At 39.4% G+C, this 25,288-nt stretch overlaps 1 protein-coding gene across 4 annotated transcripts in view; it reads right to left on the bottom strand.

Annotated features, from left to right (window-relative positions):
- The window catches only part of sytl2a (synaptotagmin-like 2a), a 125,963-nt gene extending 102,165 nt beyond the window's left edge, over positions 1-23,798 (bottom strand). For all 4 annotated transcript variants that reach the window (XM_060825986.1, XM_060825987.1, XM_060825988.1 and 1 more), the window contains exon 1: positions 23,686-23,798. The gene's annotated coding sequence lies outside the window, so the exon portion shown is untranslated. The remainder of the gene's footprint in view (positions 1-23,685) is intronic.
- Positions 23,799-25,288: the final 1,490 nt, after the last annotated feature.

The raw sequence follows: 25,288 nt of genomic DNA, 5'->3' as shown, positions 1-25,288 counted from the left end.
ACTATAAGTTAACTTGGGGTTTCTTAGGGGAAAAAATTGACAGACACTGGACATTATGACTGAACAAAATGGGGAGCAGCAACCCCATTGAAAGGTGTGTGTAATTTTGGACTGGTCCCAGAAAAGTCTACAATTCTGTAAGGAGTGTTACATACAAAGTATGAGTTTGTTTTGTCAGTTTAGGAAGTTAAATTTCTGTAATTTAGTGCGTTGGTTGCCTAATAATGAACATTTGGTCCATACCATCCTTAGTATTTTTGGTACACAAAGATTTAAATGCAAAAATATTCTTATTGATCATGAAGAAATGATTTCAGCATATCAGTTTTGTGGAAGGTGAATTTTAAACATAAAAGCAGGGGGATTTTGGTCAGTTCTGTGAAGGCTTGTGTTTTTTAAAAAAATGTCAAAGTCAGTGATTGAAATATGTCATTCTTAAAAAAAACATGCCAAATGCAATTAAGAGGTTAAGAGAACCCTATAACATTAATGGGTAAACTCTTTAATACAATTGAGTTTATGGCAAGCAGAATAAATTAAGCAAAGCCAACAATTTTGTTTTTAATTCAGAGCAAAGGAATCAATCTTTTCAATTCCAAGGGAAAATGAAAATTCAGTTCAGAGCAACCAGTCACCACAGCAAATGTGTATTTCTAATCAGGGATTTTCCAAGTTAGGAGAGCTAATATAGAATTTATTACAATGGAAAAAGTTTGGGCCCTCAGAATTGGTAAAATTTTATGCCTGCAGATTCAAAAAGGAATCATAATATTGTCTCCACTGTCCATGGAAATGAAACTGGAACTAAATAATGGGGGCAAGGGACTAAATTTTGGAATTTGGGAGAACAAAGAGACTAGATCAAAGGGAAAATTATTCATTTCCTGTTAGTTAATCCTATTTCATTGAACAGGACTAGATCAAGGATAGTTTGCTCTCTGGTGAACTTAGAAAGACATTACAATACATTTAAAGTCTGGTTGAAGATTTGTAGCTCGGGTGTCCATTGTTGTGGTTCTGTTCGCCGAGCTGGAAGTTTTTGCTGCAAACGTTTCGTTCCCTGGCTAGGGAACATCATCAGTGCTATTGGAGCCTCCTGTGAAGCGCTGCTTTGATGTTTCTTCCGGTATTTATAGTGGTTTGTTCTTGCCGCTTCCGGGTGTCAGTTTCAGCTGTAGTAGTTTGTATGTGGGGTCCAGGTTGATGTGTCTGTTGATGGATCTTCTTGCCGTTTCCGGGTGTCAGTTTCAGCTGTAGTGGTTTGTATATGGGGTCCAGGTCTATGTGTCTGTCCTTTCCTAGAGGCATAGCATTCATCCACAAACTCCATTAACAGACACATAGACCTGGACCCCATATACAAACCACTACAGCTGAAACTGACACCCGGAAACGGCAAGAACAAACCACTATAAATACCGGAAGAAACATCAAAGCAGCGCTTCACAGGAGGCTCCAATAGCACTGATGATGTTCCCTAGCCAGGGAACGAAACGTTTGCAGCAAAAACTTCCAGCTCGGCGAACAGAACCACAACAATATTACAATACAACTAGAAACAATAAGGAGAGAGTGAGCCAACAGTTAAGACTAGAATTTACAAAACTAAAAAAGGGGAGAAAACTAAAGCTTTAATTATAACTGCAAGTAACATTTCAAACAAAACAGAAGAACTAAAAAGTACAAATAAAAATAAGTATGTTCTAGTAGTTATTAGAGATATGGTTGCAAGAAAACATTGTTTGGGACCAGGATCTTGACATATATAGGGCATTTAGAAAGGACAGGAAAGTAGGAGGAAGATGAAGGGTTGCTCTGTCAGTTAGTGATATGAGCATAATAGAGAGGAATGGCCTAAGCCCAGAAAATGAGAATTATGGACATAGTTTGGGTAGAAATGCAAGAGGATAAATTTAAGTCAGTTGTGGAGTAGTATACAGGTCCCCTACCAATAACCACACTGTAGAGTGGAGCATAAAAGAAAGAATGAGAGCTCATCAGTGGGACACAATGATAATCACAGGATATTTTAATGCACACAAACTCTGGAAAAGTCACATGGACAAAGGTAGATGAGATAACAGAATGTTTTCAGGATAGCTTCTCAGAATTACCCATTTTGGAGCTCACCAGAGAGCAAGCGATTCTTGATCTGGTCCTGTTCAATTAAATGGGATTAACTAATGATCTCAGTGAAGCGGTCTCTAGATAGCAGTGATCATAACATGAATTAATTTAGCCAATGGGAGAGATGAGGGAGTCTGAAGTTTTTTTAAAAACTTAAACAAGGGTGATTATGAAAGCGGAGCAGGCCAAAGTGAATCAGCAAACTTGATCAAAGTCAATACTGAGGCAGAATTAGACATTTAAGGGGATATTTCACAATACAGAATAGACACATTCCAATGAGTAAAAAGAATCCAATGGGCAGATCCACCATTTGTGGTAAAGTAGGAGTAATTAATATAGTATCAAACTTAAAAGAGAAAGAAGAAAGGAATCCTCACATCCCACAGGCTGTGGCATCAAACAGCATGTTCCTTCAGAACAAGTAAGGTATTGACAGTATTTAATATGCCCACATTGTGACTTTTGCAATGAGTGCCTAACCTTAGATGCAACTGTGAAATCAGACATTTGCTGGATGATCTTGGAAGTGCAAAGAATGATACTGACAATCAGTCTAGGACTGTCGGCCAAGCCTGCAGAAGTGCACCTATGTGCAGTGGAAACCACATACATTTCTGTATAGGGTCCTGCACTTTGAAAACAGAATAAACATATAAACTCGTTGTGTTTGTTTGAACCCTATAAAACAGGCAATAGCCATTTCCTTATCCACGTCTCAGGATTAAGCCCTGATCAGAGTCAGAGTCAGAGTCAATCCGGATTGGCTTTTAAACTAAGCCAGGTTCTTGTCAACTCAATGCTAATGATCACATTCTCCATGACAACATCTCTACTAGAGCTCACTTATCAGCACTCTCCTCAACTAGTATAAACACTGCTTTTGGCTGAAAATGTGTTGCTGGTCAAAGCACAGCAGGCCAGGCAGCATCTCAGGAATAGGGAATTCGACGTTTCGAGCATAAGCCCTTCATCAGGATGAAGGGCTTATGCTCGAAACGTCGAATTCCCTATTCCTGAGATGCTGCCTGGCCTGCTGTGCTTTGACCAGCAACACATTTTCAGCTGTGATCTCCAGCATCTGCAGACCTCATTTTTTACTTAAACACTGCTTTTCCCCACTCAAATTAGTTTTCTTGAAAGATGTGTCGGCACAGGCTTGGAAGGCCGAAGGACCTGTTCCTGTGCCATATTGTTCTTTGTTCTAGGTCCCAGATGAGAGCCAGCTGAAACGCACTGACAAAAACCGGTCTTTTTTCAGCAGTCCTGAAGTTCTGTGCAACAAACAGTTATGTGAAAAATATAATTGCGCAAAGACATGGGCATGTCAGAATATTGTAAAAACTAAATGGACAGAAAAGTCATTTAACTTTCAGAGGATAGAAGTAACATCCGTGAAGCAGCTATAAAAATCAGGAAATGGAAGCAAGGGAGGAACTCGGGAAAATCACAATCACCAGAGAGTAGTACAGTGTAAACTGTTGGAGTGTAAAGCTGACAAGCCCCTGTGTCTTGATGTACTTGTTCAGAGAGTATAAGAAGTGACTAGCAGCGTATTTGAGACATTGGTTTTAAATTTTCCAAAATTCCTTCTTTCAAGAGAGAACCCATTAAATTGGACACAGCAAATGAAACATCTTTATTCATACGGGGAGGAAGGCAAAGAAGAAAACTAGTAGCCTGTTAGCTCAATATCTGTCTTACTGAAGTTGATGGAAGCTGTTAAAGAAATTATAGCAGGACACCGATAATTTCAACACAGTCAGGCAGAGTCAATATGATTTCATGAAAGGTAAACATTGAAGAAGTAGCATGTGCTATTTCCAGAAGGCATTTGATAAATTGCTACATCGTGGTGTAGAGGACAAAATATTGGCATGCATAGAAGATTGCCTACTATTCAATAGCCAGCCATATATGGATATTTTGCTGGTTAGCAAGATGTAACAAATGGTATGTTACAGGGATCAGTGATGGCACCTCAATTTTTACAGGCTAAGCTTCTATCCACTAGGATTTGGAAGAAAAAGAGGCACCTTAATTGAAGCACAAGCTCCTGACTGGCTTTGACAGAGTAGATATGGAAAAGGAGAAAGTGAGGACTGCAGATGCTGGAGTTCAGAGCTGAAAATGTGTTGCTGGAAAAGTGCAGGTCAGGCAGCACCCAAGGAGCAGGAGAATCGACATTTCGGGTATGAGCCCTTCTTCTCCTGCACTTTTCCAGCAACACATTTTCAGTTTAGATATGGAAAAGGATGTATCATCTTGTGGGTAGATCTATAACTAGGAACCACAGTTTAAAAATCAGGGATCACTCATTTAAAAGACAGATAAGAAAAAATCTTTTGAGACACTTCATGAATCTTTGGAATCTTAGAGTCATGGATTCATAGCAATATACAGCACAGAAACAGATCCTTCAGTCTAACTTGTCTATGACAACCAGATATCCTAAACTAATCTAGTCCCATTTGCCAGCACTTGGCCCATATGCCTTTAAACCCTTTCTTTTTCAAATACCCATCCAGATGTCTTTTTAATGTTGTAATTGTACTGACCTCCACCACTTCTTCTGGCAGCTCATTCCATACACACACCACCCTCTGCATGAAAAAGTTGCCCCTTAGCTCCCCTTGAAATCATTCCCCTCTCACCTTAAACCTATGATCTCTGGTTCTGGACTCTTCCACCCCAGGGAAAAGTTCCTGACTATTTACCATATCCACACCCCTCATAATTTTATAAACCTCTAAGGTCACCGTCAGTCTCCCAATGCTCCAAGGAAAACAGCCCCAACCTATTCAGCTTTTCCCTATAGCTCAAACTTTCCAACCCTGGCAACATCCTTGTCAATATTTCTGAACTATAAGATAGTTAGAGAGAATTGTAAGGGATAGGATTTATGAACATCTGGATAGGAATAATGTGATCAAGGATAGTCAGCATGGTTTTGTGAAGGGCAGGTCGTGCCTCACAAACCTCATTGAATTCTTTGAGAAGGTGACAAAGGAGGTGGACGAAGGTAAAGCAGTAGATGTGGTGTATATTGATTTTAGTAAGGCATTTGATAAGGTTCCCCATGGTAGGCTACTGCAAAAAATACGGAGGTATGGCATTGAGGGTGAGTTGGAGGTTTGGATTAGGAATTGGCTGGCTGGTAGTAGTTGATGGTAAAGGTTCATCTTGGAGTGCAGTTACCAGCAGTGTTCCGCAAGGATCTGTTTTGGGACCATTGCTGTTTGTCATTTTTATAAATGACCTGGAGGAGGGGCTAGAAGGTTGGGTGAGCAAGTTTGTGGATAATACGAAAGTCGGTGGAGTTGTTGACAGTGAGGAAGGATGTGGCAGGTTACAGCGGGATATAGATAAGCTGCAGAGCTGGGCAGAAAGGTGGCAAATGGAGTTCAATGTAGGTAAGTGTAAAGTGATTCACTTTGGTAAGAGTAACAAGAAGATGGAGTACTGGGCTAATAGTCGGATACTTGGTAGTGTGGATGAGCAGAGGGATCTTGGTGTCCATGTACACAGATCTCTGAAAGTTGCCACTCAGGTAAATAGTGTTGTGAAGAAGATATATGATGTACTGGCTTTTATTGTAGAGGAATTGAATTCCAGAGTCCTGAGGTCATGTTGCAGTTGTACAAGACTCTGGTGCGGCCGCATCTGGAGTATTGTGTGCAGGTTTGGTCGCCATACTATAGGAAGGATGTGGAGGCACTGGAACGGGTGCAGAGGAGGTTTACCAGGATGTTGCCTAGCATGGTAGGAAGATCATATGAGGAAAGGCGGAGGCACTTGGGGTTGTTTTAATTGGAGAAAAGAAGGTTTAGGGGTGACTTGATAGAGGTGTACAAGATGATTAGGGGTTTAGATAGGGTTGGCCATGAGAACCTTTTACCACGTATGGAGTCAGCTATTACGAGGGGGCATAGCTTTAAATTAAGGAGTGATAGGTATAAGACAGATTTTAGGGGTAGATTCTTTACTCAGCAAGTAGTGTGTTCATGGAATGCCCTGCCAGTAACAGTGGTGGACTCTCCCTCTTTATAGGCATTTAAACAGGCATTGGATAGATAGGCATATGGAGGATAGTGGGCTAGTGTAGGTTAGGTGGGCTTGGATTGGCGCAACATCGAGGGCTGAAGGGTCTGTACTGCGCCGTATTTTTCTATGTTCTATATTTAACATAATATTCCAAAAGTGGCCTAAGCAATGTCCTGTACAGCCAAAATATGACCTCTCAACTCCTATCCTCAATGCACTGATCATAAAGGAAAGCATACCAAATGCCGCCTTCACTCTCCTATCTACCTGCAATTCCACTTTCAAGGAACTATGAACTTGCACGCCAAGATCATTGTTACGCAACACCCTCCAGGAACTTAACATTAAGATTACTTACAGTGTGGAAACAGGCCCTTCGGCCCAACAAGTCCACACCGACCCGCCGAAGCGCAACCCACCCATACCCCTACATTTACCCCTTACCTAACACTACGAGCAATTTAGCATGGCCAATTCACCTGACTCGCACATCTTTGGACTGTGGGAGGAAACCGGAGCACCCGGAGGAAACCCACGCAGACACGGGGAGAACGTGCAAACTCCACACAGTCAGTCGCCTGATTCGGGAATTGAACCCGGGTCGCTGGTGCTGTGAGGCAGCAGTGCTAACCACTGTGCCACCATGCTACAAAACCTGTCCTGTATTGATTTGCCTCTCCAAAATGCAGCACCTCACATTTATCTAAATTAAACTTCACTTGCCATTCCTCAGCCCATTGGCCCATCTGGTCAAGATCCCATTGTACCAAAGTAACCTTCTTCGCTGTCCACTACACCTCCAATTTTGGTGTCATCTGCAAACTTACTAACTATACCTATGTTCACATCCAAATAATTTATATAAATGACAAAAAGCAGTGGACCCAGCACCAATCCCTGTGGCACTCCACTGCTCACAGGCCTCCAGTCTGAAAAGCAACCCTCCTCCACCACCACCCTCTGCCCTCTACCTTTGAGCTAGTTCTCCCTATATTCCATGTGATCTAATTTTGCTAACCAGTCTACCATGATGAACCTTGTTGAATGCCTTACTGAAGGTCACATAGATCATATCAACCGCTCTGCCCTCAACAATCCTCATTACTTCTTCAAAAAAACTCAATCAAGTTAGTGATTTCCCACACACAAAGCCACGTTGACTCCCTAACCAGTCCTTGCCTTTCCAAATACATATAAATCCTATCCCTCAGGATTCCCTCCAACAACTTTCCCACCACCAATGTTAGGTTCAATGGTCTATAGTTCCCTGGCTTTTCCTTAACTTTTCTGAAATAGTGGCACATTAGGCAACCTCCAGTCTTCCGACACCTCACCTGTGATTGTCAGTGATACAAATATCTCAGCAAGGGGCCCAGCAATCATTTCCCTGGCATCCCACACAGTCTTCTAGTGTACATACTGATCGGGTCCTGGGGATCTATCCACGTCTATGCATCTTAAGACGTCCAGCATCTCCTCTGTAATATGGACATTTTACGGTATCACCTATTTCCCCACATCCTATAGCTTCCATGTCCTTCTCCACAGTAAACACTAATGCAAAAATATTCATTCACTGTTTCCTGTGGTTCCGCACAAAGGCTGCTTTGCTGATCCTATTCTCTTCCTAGTTACCCATTTGTACTTAATTTATTTATTGAATCCCTCTGGATTCTCCTTAACCCTATTTGCCAAAGTTATCTCATTTCCCCCTTTTGTCCTCCTAATTTCCCTCTTAAGTAAACTTCTATAGCCAAGGATTCACTGTATCTCTACAGGAAGATTTGCTAGAGTGGGTGAGGGGAGGTGGGACCCAGGGAGATAGTGAAGAAAGAGATCAATCTGAGACTGGTACAGTTGGGAAAAAGAGCAAATCAAACATACATGGCAGGCAGGAACAAAGCAGAGAACAAGGTAGGACTGATAAATTAAACTGCATGCATTTGAATACAAAATGTCCAACAGGGAGGAACATGGGACTGGGAATAACATAGCAATTACAGAGGTGTGGCTCAGGGATGGACAGAACTGGCAGTTTAATGCTCCAGGTTACAAATGCCACAGGAGGGATAGAAAGGGGGGGCATGAGAGGAGAGGAAGTGGTGATTTTGATCAGGGAGAACATTACGGCTGTAGTTAGAGAGGACATTCCTGGGATTACATCCAGGGGAGTTATTTGGGCAGAACTGAGAAATAAGAAAGGGATGATGACCTTATTGGGATTGTACTATAGACTACCCAATAGTCAACAGAAAATTGAGAAACACATTTATAAAGAGATCTTAGTTATCTGTAAGAATAATAGGGTGGTTATGATCAGGAATTTTAACTTTCCAAACATGGACCAGGACTGCCATTATATTAAGGGTTTAGATGGAGAGGAACTTTAGTGGAAAAGAACCTTCTAGGCAAAAAAAAAGAGACATACATTTAGAAGCTGTTTGTGATTTGATGGTTGGATAAAATGAAAATATTAGCTGCCTCCAATTCAAAAACAGATGAGTTTTTTTTACACAATAGTTTGAAGCATTGAATTGATGTTTTCTTAATTACATTGGCTGTTTTCACAAGGATACCTGTTCTCAATTCAATATTAGATCACTGCTCCACAGGACAACTTGAGTAGTTACCTCAATATTTTGAGAGCTTGCAACTGTAAAAGGTAGCAAGGGTATGCGAGTGCGCATAAGAGAGTGCAAGTGTGTACATGTGTTTGAGATCATCCAGTATCACACAAGCTGCAGGATCAGAGGTGCCCTGATTAAAATTAAAAATGGTATCATAGCAAATTTATGAGTATTGCTGTTCAGATTTTGAAAAACTAGCTGACTAAACTAACTAGTTGAAGTTTAAGTTACAAATGAGAGTCATCTTTTAGTTTTCAGTTTAGCAGGAGAGTACACTGTATCAGCGTATATAAAGCATATAACTGTATTTAAGTGTGTGGAGATAATGGAAAGAGTGCATAAAAGATTGATAAAAATGATTCCAGGAATGAGAAACTTCTTCAATGAAGGCAGATTAGAGAAATTGTTCCCTTTTTATCTTTATAAAAGGCAAGGCAGAGAAAAGATACTTGATGGAGGCATTCAAAATCACGAGGAATCTTGAACAGAATAGGTAGCAAGAAACTCAGGGGCAGGAGTAGGCACAAATTCAAAATTCCTAGTAAAAGCAAACAAAAAAAAAATGTGATGCAAGAGGAAATGTTTTCCACACAGCAAGTGGTTAAAGTTCTGGAATGGACTGCCTCAGCGTATGGTGGGAGCAGGTTCAACTGAAGCACCCAAAATGGAAATGGATTGTAATCTGTTAAAAGAAGTGTGTGCAGGGTTATGGAGACAAGACAGGAGAATTTCAGCTTATTGAGCCTGTTCAAACATGCAGGGTAACTAGCCTCCTCTGTGTAGCAAAACTATTGAGAGAAGAGATCAAATTCAGTTACCTTTAACTGAAAGTTATAACTCTGTTCCAGATTCTGAGAGAATAATACCACAAAATGTGTGCAGATAGGTAATGACTAACTATCAACCATTAAAGATGAAAAGGAATATCCACTTTATCTTTTCTAAATTAGAAGCTACTTAACTTAGTTTGCTCTTAAACCTTTCTATAGTATGAGTTCTGATCTCACCATTTAACCAGGTAAGTATGAATACAAAAATCAATGATACACAAATAATGAAATCATGAGATAAAGTATATGCAAATAAGCCCAAAGCAAAGTCTGTCTTGAAACTATGTCTTAAATTTTGATTGAAGTTCAAATTTCATCATTGATAAAAATCACTTTCCTAGCTCTAAAATGAAAGTGAAATATTTCAGATATTGGAAATCTAAAATGAAATAAAGTAGTTTTGGAGAAATTCAGGAGGTCTGGTAGCATCTGTGGATAGTGAAATAGAGTACATGTTTTGAATCCAATAACTTCTTTGGAACAGTTCCGAAGAGTCAATGCACTTAAAACATTAACTCTTATTCTCTCTCTACAAAAGCTGTCAGACTGCAGTTTTTCTAGCACCTTCTGTTTGCTTTTTTTTAAAAGCATTAATTTTGTTCTCTTCACTTCTAATAGCACCCTACAAATGTGAGCTAGCTCTGGGATGCTACTTACTTGTAACAAGCTTAACGATGTTCTCAAATTCATTCACATACATTTTTCAACAGAGATCACTGCTATCCTAAAGTAGGGTTGACTCCTAATTTTCTCCATGCATATCCAAAAGCATCAAAACTAGCTTTTACGTCTTAAAAGCAACATTAAGCCATTTTATGTACTGTAGTATAAAGTAGCCCTTAGTCATTCCAAAGCAATTTTTAAAACTTGATTAGAGAGAAGGTCACTATTTGAGTATAATGCCAAAACGTTGTTACATTGATGGTCTTATGCAGAAGTAGAAAAACAAATTTTAAAAACTTCTAATAACCACATAAATCAAAGGCAACTTGCGTCAGTGACTGAAATTTAGGACAGGAATAATCAAGTTAGTCGGGAGGAAAATCTGATAACACAGCAATCATAAGATTAGAAAGGATTTATTAAATAAAGCAAACAATTACTCCACTGAAAGGCTTATATTTTTTTTAAAAAAGGGCCAAAACTCATTTATGCTGAAAATGGACAGATTTAATTGCTGGAATGACAAAACTTACATTCAGCGTCACTACAATTATAAAACTGATTAACTGCTGACTTCTGCATATATGTGCCATTAAATGCAGAAACTAATCTGTGATCCCCTGTTCCTCCATAGGGTGTACAGTAGAAGTCCTAACAGATGAAAATGCAAGCGATTTTTAAAATGTTATGAATTTCAATTTTACACCATTCATCTCTGGTGGAGGTGTGTGTGTGTGTGTGTGTGTGTGTGTGTGTGTGTGTGTGTGTTGGGGGGGGGGGGTAGGCAGAAATTTTACGCTTTTCAAAATCTGTTGCACCTTGGTTGACAAAATGCACCAAAAAGAATATAAAATACTGCAGAATCCAGCAATTGCAGTAATTTGCTCCTAAGTTACTTACTACTTAGTTGTTGTTCTGATATTCTTCACTACAATTGGCTACTTACCTGTTTTGATGACATCACTGTTGGTAGATGCCAATTATTCTCTTGAGCTGGTGTTCAAAAGAATGAAATTAACATAGAAGAGATAAATCCTTGCTGCAGCAGCTTTCCCAACTACCCCCTTCCCCAGTCAGTAGCAAGCTTTGTTACTTCATCACAGGCCACAAAATCCAGGTTATTGTCTTCATTAACAGTCATGATTTTGGAGGTGCTGGTGTTGGACTGGGGTGTACAAAGTTAAAAATTACACAACAGGTTATAGTCCAGCAGGTTTAATTGGAAGCACTAGCTTTCGGAGCGCTGCTCCTTCTACCTGACAACTGTCTGATGAAGGAGCAGCACCCTGAAAGCTAGTGCTTCCAAACAAAGCCTGTTGAACTATAACCTTTGGTGTGTGATTGATAATTTCATTAACAGTGTTGACCTAAATTTAAACTGTGCACTCCTGAAGTGTTGGAGAAGCAAAAAACAATTGGCTTGTTATTCAGATGCTAACGGTATAAGTCCGAAAGCAGGACAATTTTGTTACAAACCAACATAGGTCCAAATGATTCTCATTCATGACTCAAAGCACCGAAAGGACGGTTTCTAGTGACTCATGAAAGATTCATTAATCTACTGCAGTTTATTCATGAAAGAACATCTCCTTCAACCCAATGAACAGCGAGCTTAACACTGAAAATATGCAAGGGTTATACTCTCTTCTGAAGTTTGGAGAGTTTGAAATGGTATGAATTGCCATTGAAGGTTCTGTTCGTTTCCTCAGCAGCTCAGTGAAGTTAGCATGTTACAGCATATGAGATAGAAGGTTGTGTACTGACATGTATAGAAACTGGTTGGCAGACAGGAAACAAAGAGCAGCAGTAAATGAGTCATTTTCCAAGAGGCAGCCAGTGACAAGTGAGTATTGTAGGGGTCAATGCTTTGACCGCAGGACTGAACTATTGCAAGAAGGGGCTCATGATGACCAGACAGTCCACAACTGGGGTCACAGTCTAAGGACATGTGGTAGGCCATTTACGTCATTTAGATGAGAAATTTCTTCACCTAGAGAGTGGTGAGCCTGGGCAATTCTCTGCCACAGAAAGCATCTGAGGAAGTCAAAACATTGAATGTTTTGAAGGAGGAATTAGGGATCATTCTTAGAGCTAATAGAGATCCCCCCAAAAAAAGGTATGGAGAGAAAGGCAGATCAAGATGATGGATGACCCAACACTATTTTCTAATTTTGTCAGACAAAACTTCCTTTAAAAAAAAATTATTTTATAGCACTTGTAAACTGAAGAGTGTTGGTCCTCGGCCATAACCCTGAGGAGATGGTGGTCACGTAGGAGGGGAGTTTTAATGAAGATGACTGACCTCCAACAACCAAAACTATCTTGCTGAGTACTATGCATCCAGAGGAGAGAGATTCTTCCCCCCACCCCTGCCAAATCCCCATCAATTCCTACTGGTTCCTGTTTTGCTAGGACTATTTGATGCTGTTTTCAGTCAAATTGAGCCTTGATATCACTCTCATCTCATTTCTGGAATTTTGCTCTTTGTTTCAAGTGCAACAAAAGCTGCAATGAGTTCAGGAGCTAAACCCTGACGGGACCAAAACGGAGTGTCAATGAGCAGTTTATTGCTAACCACGTGCTGCTTGATAGCACTTTTGATAAAATCTATCACTTTACTAATCAAAAGTAAACTGATACAACAATAATTGGTGAGTTTGATTTGTCCTGCTGTGTTACAGGACAAACTTCGGCAATTGTCCACATTGTCAGGTAGTCAGAGTTGTAGTTTTACTCGAACGGTTTGTCTTGGGCCATGGAAGATTCCAGAACACAAGTCTTCAGTACTATTCCCAGAACAGTGTCTTGTTCCATAGCCTTTGCTGCATAATTTCTAGCCTTTTCTCAACGTCATACAAAGTGAATCAAATTGACTGAAGCCTAGCATGTGGTGGAATTCTGTGAAACAGGCTGAGATGGATCATCTAGTTGGCACTTGTGGCAGAAGATTGTTACAAATAATTCAGCCTTATCATCCCTGAATGAACAGGAGGAAAAATCAAGCCAGGTTGCTGCTTTTGCATACTATCTTTCTTGTCGCAAAATACCAAAAGTATATGCCGTTTGATAGTATATCCACAAGAACACTATCAACTCAAAACACCTGCCCCCAGAAAGACACAAAGACAGCAGCAAGTTGAAGACAAAGCTTCACCTGATTTGGAAATTTGAAGCTAGATAATAAAGACACCTATGCCAGTGTCACCAACTTCCAAGAAGGAATTTTTAAAGGAAATAACAAAACATGACATATCACTGTGTGAAGACAGATCAGTTCCCTCTGCATTCATACAGGGTGACTAGTTTTGTGGCTTTAAAATTGATGATTGCTACTCAGGAACACCTTCATTGGGAATAAAGTGATCACACACACACACACACACACACTTAGTGATTGACAATGCCTTCACAGGAGGACTGGAGCTAGTATCTGACCCATGTTTTCATGCTGAGAAAAAAAAACTTATTACTGAGTGAGGGTGTGGGGTCTTTCTACACTAGCTATTCCCTTGTCCAAGATATGGGCAAGACAGGAAAGAGAAAGGAGAGGAGAGGGCTTTTTTTTAAAATGAAAAAGCTTAAAGTTACACTGCAAAAGCAAATCTTCAAGCAATTCAGAAAATTCCAGACAAGAAATTGCTAAGGTTTATCAAACACATGTGTTTGCATACAATCTGCACTCCCGTCAATATCTCTGATTAGAATGGATTACTAAAAATATACAAAACAACTAAATTAGGGTTCTTGTGGCAGAGAGGTAGTATCCTCACCTGAGCTGGGGGCTCGGTTTAATTCCAATCTAATCTAAAATCGTGTAATAACATCTTTGAGTAGGTTGATTGAAATACTTAAAACCATAAAGTTATTTAACTGAACTTGAAGTGTCCTTTGGTCATATAATTTATGGATAGAAACACAGCATCTTTTTGTTCAATTAATAAATTGCCAGATGTCACAATTAACATCTTGGTACTTTACTGGCAATTGGAATAAAAGCTATAACGTAGGTCATTTAACATTTGCATAAATGAACAACATTCTTTCACATTGACGACCCATAATCAGTCCTTACCTTTCCATATACATGTAAATCCCATCCCTCAGGACTCCCTCCAACAGCTTGCCCATTATTGATGTCAGGCTCACTGGTATATAGGTCTCTAGTTTTTCATTACCACTTTTCTTAAACAGTGACACCACCTTAGCCAACCTGCAGGCTTCCAGCACCTCACCCTGCGGCTATTGATGATACAAATATCTCAGCAAGGAGCCCAGCAATCACTTCCCTAGCTTCTCACAGAGTTCTAGGGTACACCTGATCAGGACCTGGGGATTTTTCCACTTATGTGTTTGAAGACATCTAACACCACCTCCTTTTGTCATATGCATGTTTTTAAGATGGCACTATTTATTTCCCAAGTTCTATATCTCCGTTATCTTTCTCCATAGTAAATACTGATGAAAATTACTCATTTTATATCTACCCATCTCCTGTGACTCCATACATAAGCAGCCTTGCTGATCTTTAAGGGGCCCTATTCTCTCCCTAGTTACACTTTTGTCCTTAAATGTATTTGTAGAATCCCTTTGGGTTCTCCTTAACCCTAATTGCCAAAGCTATTTCATATCTTTTTTTGCCCTTCTGATTTCCCTTTTAATTATAGTAAGGATTCAATCTCTGCTGTCTATACTTCCTCCTTTTTCTTAACCAAAACTTGTACTTTCTCTCATCATCCAGCATTCCCTTACATATAGCCTTGCCCTTCACACCAACAGGAACATACTGTCTCTGGATTCTTATCTCATTTTTTAAGACTTCTCATTTTCCAGCAAACATCCATCCCCCATCAACTTTTGAAAGTTCTTGGGTTACACCATCAAAATTGGCCTTCCTCCAATTTAGAAATTCAACTTTTTGATCCAGTCTATTCTTTTCCACCATTATTTTAAAATTGATAGAATTAGGGTTGCTGGCCTCAAAGTGCTCCCCCATTGACACCTGTCAGCTATTACGAGGGGGCATAGCTTTAAATTAAGGGGAGGTAGGTATAGGACAGATGTTAGGGGTAGATTCTTTACTCAGCGAATGGAGAGTTCATGGAATGCCCTGCCAGTAGCAGTGGTGGACTCTCCCTCTTTATGGGCATTTAAACGGGCATTGGATAGGCATATGGAGGATAGTGGACTAGTGTAGGTTAGGTGGGCTTGGATCGGCGCAACGTCGAGGGCCAAAGGGCCTGTACTGCATTGTATTGTTCTATGTTCTATGTTCTATTTCCCAAGAATAGTTCACGTTTTGCACCTTCTCTAGTAGGTACATTTTCTGATTCAGTGTGTGGATACTTCTTGCACACACAAATTCCTCTTAATCTAAGCCCCTAACCCCACAGCAGTTCCTGTCTATGTTTGTAAAGTTAAAATTTCTTACCATAACCACCTTATTATTCTTACAGTTAACTGAAACCTCTTTACAAATTTATTTCTCAATCTCCCACTGACCACTGGGGGATGGGGTCTATAGTGCAATCCCAATAAGATGACAATCCTTTTCTTATTTTTCTGTTCCACTTCCCTGGGCATATTCCCAGGAATATCCTCCCTAACTACAGCCAAAATGTTATCCCCAATCAAAAATGATACTGCCAGTCCCCTCTTGACCACCTTTCTGTCTTTCCAATAGCATTTGTATCCTGGAACATTACATTGCTAGTCCTGTCCACTCCTGAGCCATGTCTCTAATTGCTAAGAGATTCCAGTGCCATGTTCCCAAACATACCCTTAATTCATCTGCCTTACCTGTTTGGTCTGTTGCATTGAAATAAAGGAATTTTAATTGTTTTGATGACATCAAGGAAGCCAGATTAAAGCACAAATGGAAATAAACAGCAATGCTTTCATTATTTTCTAAGTGTTCAGAGATGTTATTTCACACCTCTACAGCAGGTAGGACTTGAACCCAGGTATCCTGGTTCAGAGGCAGGGACACTGTCACTCTGCCACAAGAACTTTTCCCTTTATAATGCTTTAAATATTTTCTAATCAAACTGTTCAGAGATTATTTTACACACCTGGAGCTGGTAGATCTTTAATCTGCCCCCCACCCCCACATTATTGCATGACAAAAGCCCCACTATGGTACTTATTTTTATATACAAAAGTGCTCTCGCTCACAACTGAATTTTTAATATCTATCAATCATGGCACTAGTGATTTTTTTTTAAATCCCGAAGTACTCTTAATTACAACTAAACCTTTCTTTTTACCCTCGTCATCAAATCATTTGTGGTATTCCACTCGCCCAACCCCATCTGTTAACCACCAATAAGTCTCCCCCCACACCCCCACCCCATTAAGGGAAATGCAGACCAAAGGTGACAGAGCAGGGGAGGGGTCAGTAAAATACTTTACTAAAATATTGTGTACCTGTGCTTTCCCTTGCCGTGAAGAAAAAAAAATCAAGCTATCCAGTCCTAATGTGAACATGGGCACTCTTCATTACCTAGTAGCCTGCAATCTTCTCTGTACCATCCTCTACCTTGTCTAGCTACCTATTCATTCTCCCTTATCGCTGAGTAGTTGTGCTTTCATTTTGACAAACTGGTTAGTTTCAGTATCTCATTACAATGGAATCTCGATTTGCTTATTTCTCACGTTACCTACTGGAGATTAGGCTCTGATGACCGGCTTGCAAAAAAAAAAGGCACTTTCATTAATCAAAGACACTTTACTGCTTTAGAAATCCATTAGAAATATTATTTTTTCTGAGTGCATTCCTGCGATCTAGCCCAATGCATACGAACCATGAATGGAAGGAAATGGAACTAACAAATACACAAAGAAACACAAACCCAGTTTTAAAAGAAAGAGGAATGGTTGATCAAGGCAGAAAAGCTTTCATCACCCATAACAGGTTCAACCAAATCACAGATTTTCTGCCTTATTTTAACTATTTATTCATTCTTTATTAAAAGTCTTTTCTCCCAGAAAAGATGGTGTTAAATAGAAACAAGCATTAATTTACATCAATGTCTGTAAAATTATTACATTCGCAACTTAATACTCTTCATGATACAAGTTCAAAATATGCTCATATAGTTTCTCTTGCACCACATATTATCCTTGGTTAGGAAAGTGAAACAAATCATTTGTTCACCTACCTATACCTGTGTTTCATCAGTGGTTGAGTTTTGGATGTTGAAAATAGAAAGCAAAATAAAATAAAAAGCAAGAAGGACATTCATAGAATTTAGGCAACTAACCATATCAGAAGGATTCAGTGAAAACAGATGAAGTGGGTTTGAGTCAGGCAATACTGGAGTCATAAAATAAGCCAATTTTGGTAATATTACACGTGGTTTGCAAATTATTTAGACTAAACAGGATTGTAGTATCTTGCATCATTTAATGTACTTTGTGCTATTGACCAGAAAAATGAGATATGTCAAAGGACAAGACATTCAAACTTATACAGAAGACCAATATTTATTCTGTAATCTTTCCAAATAGTCAGCTTAGACAATATTGCTTCACTTATGAACATGATAAAACACAATTGCAAGGTCTTCAGTATAATTTTAAAAAGTGCAGCTGATGAACAAAAAAAAAGTCTATTTAATATCCTTCAGAAAATAGTAGCAATAGTTCAGGAGGGGGAAAGCCACTGATGAAAATACCTACAATCGAATAGTGGAATTTCCAAGGCAAGTGCAGATAAAAGTTAATCTATTCTACCTAAATTATCCACTTAAATGGATGCAACTGCTTCTTGACTGGTTCAGATTTTGGTTCACAATCTTATCATGTGGAGGCACTTTCTATCTTTGTTCCTGAGTTAATGTTTTCTAGTATATACTTCTGCCTCCTTTCCCATAATAGTTTTAACTTGAAACAATCTACAAAGTAATCTTTGCTACAAAAGTGAGCATTTTGCTTGCCTTCAAGAAGACTACTCTTCTGTCTGCTTTTATAACGAGAATCTGATTTTTTTTCTAATCTTTCCTCTTCTTATGACCACTATCAATATTATTCAATTTCCTTAGCACTTAGAGATGCACAGCAAAGAAAATACCCTTTGGTCCAACTTGTCCATGCCAACCAGATATCTAATGCCATCTCGTTCCATTGTTCAGCACCTGGCCTATATTCCTCCAAACCTTTTCTATTCATACACCCATCCAGATGTCTTTTAAAATGTGATTATACCAGCCTCCGCCACTTCCTTTGGCAGCTCATTCCATTCATGCAGAAGGTGATGCATGAAAAGGTTGCTTCTTGCCTCCCTCACCTTAAACCTGTGCTATCTAGATCCGGACTCTCCCCACTTAAGGAAAAAGACCTTGTCTATTTACCCTATCCTTGCCCCTCATGATTTTATAAACCTCTATAAAGATCACTGTTCAGCCTCCGACACTCCAAGGAAAACAGCTCCAGCCTATTCAGTATGTCCCTGAAGTTCAAACCCTCCATCCCTTACAATGTCCTTGTAAACCCTTTGTGAACCCTTTCAAGTTTCACAACATCCTTCCAAGAGGGAGACCAGAATTGCACACAATATTCCAAACGTGATCTAACCAATGTCCTTAGCAGCTGTAACAGGACCTCCCAATTCTTATATTCAATGCCAATAAAGGAAAGCATTGCAAACGCCTTCTTCACTTTCCTATTTACCTGCTCCTCCACATTCAAGAAACTATGAACCTGAACTCCAGGGACTTTACCATTTAAATATAAAGGCCCTGCCTGATTTGCCTTTCCAAAATACAGCATTTCACATTTATCTAAAATTTAACTACACCTGCCACTTCATATAAAAGTTTAGTTGAAAGTGACATCATTTTAAATTTTTCGCATCTTTGGTGGTAGCAGTTCACAGCTTGATGCTGGCCTTTAGAACAAGAATGTGAATTTGATGGCTTTGCATCTTAAAATTGCATGGTGACATAATATAAACGCCAGATGAAAGCTCCATATTTCTACATCAGAATGATCAGAAAATGAGGGAAGACAGGTACAGTTATCTATTTACTTCTGAGTTACTAATATCTGTTGTACACAGAGTGCTGAGAATCAGTTGAAACACAGTAGATATCCAGCAAGACTTAATTGCTGTCACCCCAATGACCAAAGTCTTTTAAACAACTTTAGATATTTCATACGTCAGTACATACAAACATCCTGTGACTTTGGATAGAGAAACTAGCAAGACCTGTCCAACTCATAAAAAGGCAATGATATTATTACACATATTCTTTGTGCTCAAGGTAAATGAGTCAGAGCTGAGTAATTACAAATCTCCACTTTTGTTGCATAGTATCAGCAACAATCATGCAATGACTTAATTTTTTACTGACAGAACAAGAAACATTTCTATGAATTAATTTCTTTGATTCAAGTAATCCTAAAAAAAATGTAGAAAATTTACTTCAAGTTCTAAACCAAAATGGCTCGATTCTACTGGAACTGGGCTTTGGCAATCTTCAATCTTTTTTTCCCCTAATCTCAGAACAAATGCAAGTTTAGTTTTCACTCTAGAATGACTGGCTGAGTCAGCATACTGGAAAAGCACAGGAAATCATTTAGATATACAATCAACAAGTAACTGGGAAGCCAGACTAAAAATGCAAGCAGTCTCTGGATATAACAAAAACTTAATTTAAAGCACACTATCTCAAATCAACAGAATTTTAAAGCCCAAATTGAAAACCAAAGGAGAATTCCTGATGTATTTTACTGTTTTCACCTTGGTTTCTCGATTTTAAAAAATGCTGTAAGGTCCAATAGCCAGCTTTACGTTACTGGAATCAACATACAGTCAAGGCCACGTCATATTTATCCCAAAATAATGCTAGACACTTGTCATTTGGCATTGGTGATGAGTGGAGCAATTATTGTAGAAAATGTGCATACTTCCCTGGATCATCCTCATTTTAATCTGCACAAATTTTTAAAAAATCAAACTTTAATGCAAGCTTTTGTGATACATTTGCCATGGTTTTCACTGGTGCAGACCATTTTTCCCTTCAATCCTTCCCTTCCAGTTATGTTTCTAAAACTGGAAACGTTTCGTATTCAAAAAGTGTGGCGTTGGAAAAGCACAGTCAAAGCTTCGAACATAAGCCCTTCTGATGAAGAGCTCAAAGCGTCGACTCGCCTGCTCCTCGGATGCTGCCTGACCTGCTGTGCTTTTCCGATGCCACACTTTTCGACTCTGATTCTCCAGCATCTGCAGTCAGCCCTTTCTCCAGCATAAAAAAAGTTACTAATTAAAAGTTCTTTTCAAATAAAAAACTTAGAATTCTTACTTTACAGGAAACTGACTGGATTGTGAAAGAAAATAGGTATGTGAAGTTAATATAATAAGTGCTCCTGAAGAAGGGGTCATGCCTGAAACATCGATTCTCCTGCTCCTTGGATGCTGCCTGACCTGCTGCGCTTTTCCAGCAACACATTTTCAGCTGATCTCCAGCATCTGCAGTCCTCACTTTCTCCCATGATAAATTCTCAGGCAAGCCTACTTTTCCACCTACAAAATAATTCAACGTGGCTCTCAAAAATTAGTGACGAAGTGACCTGAAATTTTAACAACAAAATGTTCCACAGAATAAAAACTGACAAATGCCACATCCCCAAAGTTCCCAGTGACATTAAAGTCTTTCAGATATTTAGATCTGGAACAGGAACATCAAATAGTTATTTTTCTTTCAACCTTTTCAACATTTATTTGACAAATGTTAACAAACGTTTGACAAAATATTTGCATTTATAGAAATACTCATATTCAAAAGACAGCTGCACTGACCAAAGGAAGATAACCAGGAGACAAGAGAATCATTTTACGTTTGGAAATACATACAAACAATAGATCAATCAGCAGCTGTGCACCATGACAGATTTCAAATCCTCAATCCACTTTCTTGCATCATCTTCAGAATCTTAGATTTTTGAATACTAAGGAAAACAATCAATCTCAGATGTGAATATACTTAGCGACTAGCCATCAATAGTTCTCTACAGTAGAATTTCAAAGATTAACAACACTTTGAGTGAAGAAATTTCTTCTTAAAAGTAATCCTTAGTGATCAAGTCTCTATCTAGACAACAATCTGGAAACCTAACCGGGGAAAGGTCTTCCGAGCATCTACCATGACACACATTAAGAATTTTAAAATGTGTTGCTGGAAAAGCGCAGCAGGTCAGGCAGCATCAAAGGAACAGGTGAATCGACGTTTCGGGCATAAGCCCTTCTTCAGAAATTATTCCTGAAGAAGGGCTTATGCCCGAAACGTCGATTCTCCTGTTCTTTTGATGCTGCCTGACCTGCTGCGCTTTTCCAGCAGCACATTTTTAAGCTCTGATCTCCAACATCTGCAGTCCTCGTTTTTTCCACACATTAAGAATTTTCTACTTTTCAAAGACATCACCTCAAATTCTAAACTCATCACTATTGAGTTAAGCTACTCATAGAACAATTCCCTAATCATGTGGGCAGCACCGTGGCACAGTGGTTAGCACTGCTGCCTCACAGTGCCAGAGACCCGGGTTCAATTCCCGCCTCAGGCGACTGACTGTGTGGAGTTTGCATGTTCTCCCCATGTCTGCGTGGGTTTTCTCCAGGTGCTCCGGTTTCCCCTCCCACAGTCACAAAGATGTGCAGTTAGGGTAGGGGTATGGATGGATTGCGCTTCGGCAGGTTGGTGAGGACTTGTTGGGCTGAAGGGCCTTACTTCCACACTAAGTAATCTAATCTAATAGGAATAACTTCATTAAATCTCCATTGCACTCTCTTCATGGCAATTATACCCATCCTTAGGTAAAGAGACCAAAACTCTCACTATATTGTTCCATCATTGCAAGAGCTTAAAACATTCGACAGCAGTCTGGACAGAATTTTTGGCTGTTAAAATGACAAGTAACATAGACAACTGGCAGCCAATAACCCACCTCGATTGTCATTCAATGGATTTCGATTGCTGAATCCTCCACCAACGTACTTCAGAGGTGGGGTTATGATTGACTAGAAACAGCTGCATCAGTCACATAAATACAATGGCATCAAGGACAGGTCAGAGTTTGTACAACTACAAGATAAAATCAGGATTGCAATGGAAAACTCTCTACTTGCCTGAATGAGAACAGTTCCAACAACAAAAAAAGACCTGAGAAGCTTGATACTATTGAGGGCAAAGCAACCGGCTTGATCATGCCCCATTCAGAACCACCATCCTCAGTATTCACTTTTTCCACCACCGTAGTGACAACATTTAATATCATCGAGATGACACACTGCAGCAATGTGCAAAGCTTCTTTGACACTAAACACACATCTTCTGTGCCCTAGAAGGACAAGGCGTAGGAACACCACTACTTGCAAGTCACTCTCCAAGCCACACACCATCATGACTTGAAAGTAGATTGGCGTTTCTTCACCAAGTTGTCAAAAAGCTGAAGGTCCCTATCTCAACAGCCCAATGGGATGTCCCTAAACCAGATACATTTCTGCAGTTCACCACTATTTTCCTCGTAGAAGTTAGGTATTGAATGCAAAACTCACCCCAAAGAGCAAATAAAATGTTCAACATTTTCTTAATGGCATTGGGCAAGGCAGGAATATCTGGAAAATACTTTATTACTTTCAAATACTGCCATGAGACAGTTAACACCCAGTTTAAAAAGCAGTTAGGACCCAAGATTCAAACTATGTCTGGAAGAGGATCCCTACAATAATTCAACATTCCCAGTACTACGTATACATAAATTTAAATCTAAATGCCAGAAACAGGATTTTAATCCAAAACGCTTTGCATTAGGCGAGTGTTTCCAATGGGCCAGTCAACGTATCCATTTTCTATTTAAAATAGATAAAATTGTTAAATACAATTGTGTGATTACAAAACAGGTTTAGAGTACAGTTAGATATGAAATAGTTTCGCTTTACGTTTCAGTGAACAATCCAATTTTATACACAGCTGACGTGCAGTTTAGAAAGAGGAATTGTGAACGAAGTTAATACATTATCCTTTAAGCTTTTAGGAGGAACTGCTGTTTATTTAACGTGTCGCTTTAATTTTAATGTAGATCCCTTGTATAAACCATAATCATTTGTGGACACTTCGATATTAAAGACACAACTTATATGTATAAAATCTACCTTTAGTTTGCAGTTAAAAACGCATGTTCACATTTTCTCGCTCCTGCAATCAAATAAACCTCCTCCAAGTGTGCTCACCTGCTGTGAGCTGCCAACATTGCCATTTCCATGAACAAACATGCAGATCTTAAACTCACCAAAACAAACCTCGTCAGAAAAGATCAAACGCAAGCAACACGTCAAAAAAAAGTTCAAATGGTCCCCGATCTGAAGATATTTTTCTGATTCCTCAAGCTAAATACTTTACCTTCACAAAGCCAACTTACAACAAACGTTCTACGTTGAATTAATCACGAAATCCTTTCAACGTCAAGTTCGAGTACTCTCGGACTACCCAGATCTCCAGTCTCCTCCCTACAGACTCATGAACACACTGCATTCCTGAAACACTCACGCCCAAACTGGGCGGGATCGCAAGCAAACAAAGAAATGGAATCTCGCATGGATTTTCCGCTCGCCTCCGGATTCCTAAACAAACCCAGTTAAATAAACAGTTCTAACCCCGCGAGAAAGAGTTTATGCGATCTATGTGTAATTGAATATTTTTTCTAATCATATTGTGTCCTTTTGCGTACGTTCATTTAAATTTTGATTTACAAGTTGTTTAACAGACGATACGCGAAAGCTGATACCATGTGATCCCTTTTTGCTTCCAATGACTATAAATGATCAATTCAGAACAATTTGCTTTAACTTTTCCAAGAGTAATAGCCAAATACCGAAAAATAATAGTTATCTGCCAGTGTGCCCATTCTATTCTATAATTGGTATATAATAAAAGCATTAAACATATGTAGACAGGGTTCTTGCAATGGTTAAAGGGAATACGCTGCAGATGCTGGAAATCTGAAACAGAGTAAGTGAAATTTTAGAGAAGATTTGTAGCTCAGGCTGTGGTTCAGGTTGTAAGTTTGCTCACTGAGCTGGTAGGTTTATTCTCAGATGTTTCATCACCATGCTAGGTAATATCATCAGTGAGCTTCCGGTAAAGTGCTGGTGTTCTGTCTCGCTTGCTATTTACATCTTGATCTGTTGTAGTGGGTGATATCACTTCCAGTTCTTTTTCTGAGAGGTTGGTAAATGGGTTAATGGAATTCTGGTTTGAATGCCAGGCCTTTAGGAATGCCCGTGCATGTCTTTGTTTAGCCAGTCCCAGGATGGATGTATTGTCCCAGTCAAACTGGTATCTCTCTTCGTCTGTGTGTAAAAATACTAGTGACAGTTGGTCATGTCTTTTGGTGGCTAGTTGGTGCTCATGCATCCTGCTGGTTAGTTTCCTGCTCGTCTGTCCAATGTAATATTTTTTGCAGTCCTTGCAGAGTGTTTTGTTTGATGTTCGTTCTGCTGGTTGTTGGTACGGGGTCCTTTAAATTCATCAGGAGTTGTTTCAGTGTGATGAAAACTGTCTACAATACCACCTAACTGTATCAACAGCAAATTTTGATAGATGACTTTCTGTGCCATTAGCCAAGTTGTTACTAAATAATGTGAATAATTGAGGCATTGATACTGATCACATGCTGCCAATTTAATCACCTACCCATTATCCCTACTTTCAGTCATCTGCCACAAAACTAATTTCCCAGCCATGTCAGTAATTTCTCATCGATTCTGTGGGACTCTACCTTAGTTAACAGTCTCTTATGCGAAACTTCATTAAATGCCTTTTGGAAGCCTGAACAACATGCAACAACATTCCCCAGCCCTCTGCTTTAGCTTACGTTTTTAAAAAAAATCAATGAGGTTTGTGAGGCATGACCTACCTGTCATGAATCCATGCTGGCTTCTAATGAAAGTATATTTCTCCTGAAGTAAGATGACCAAACTTATGCACAGTCTTGATGGAGCAA

The sequence above is a fragment of the Hemiscyllium ocellatum genome, chromosome 6, assembly GCF_020745735.1.
Source record: "Hemiscyllium ocellatum isolate sHemOce1 chromosome 6, sHemOce1.pat.X.cur, whole genome shotgun sequence".
NCBI classification, from domain to species: domain Eukaryota; kingdom Metazoa; phylum Chordata; class Chondrichthyes; order Orectolobiformes; family Hemiscylliidae; genus Hemiscyllium; species Hemiscyllium ocellatum.
The sequence above is the reverse complement of the archived record's forward strand: the minus strand, read 5'-3'. Positions and strand labels throughout refer to the sequence as shown.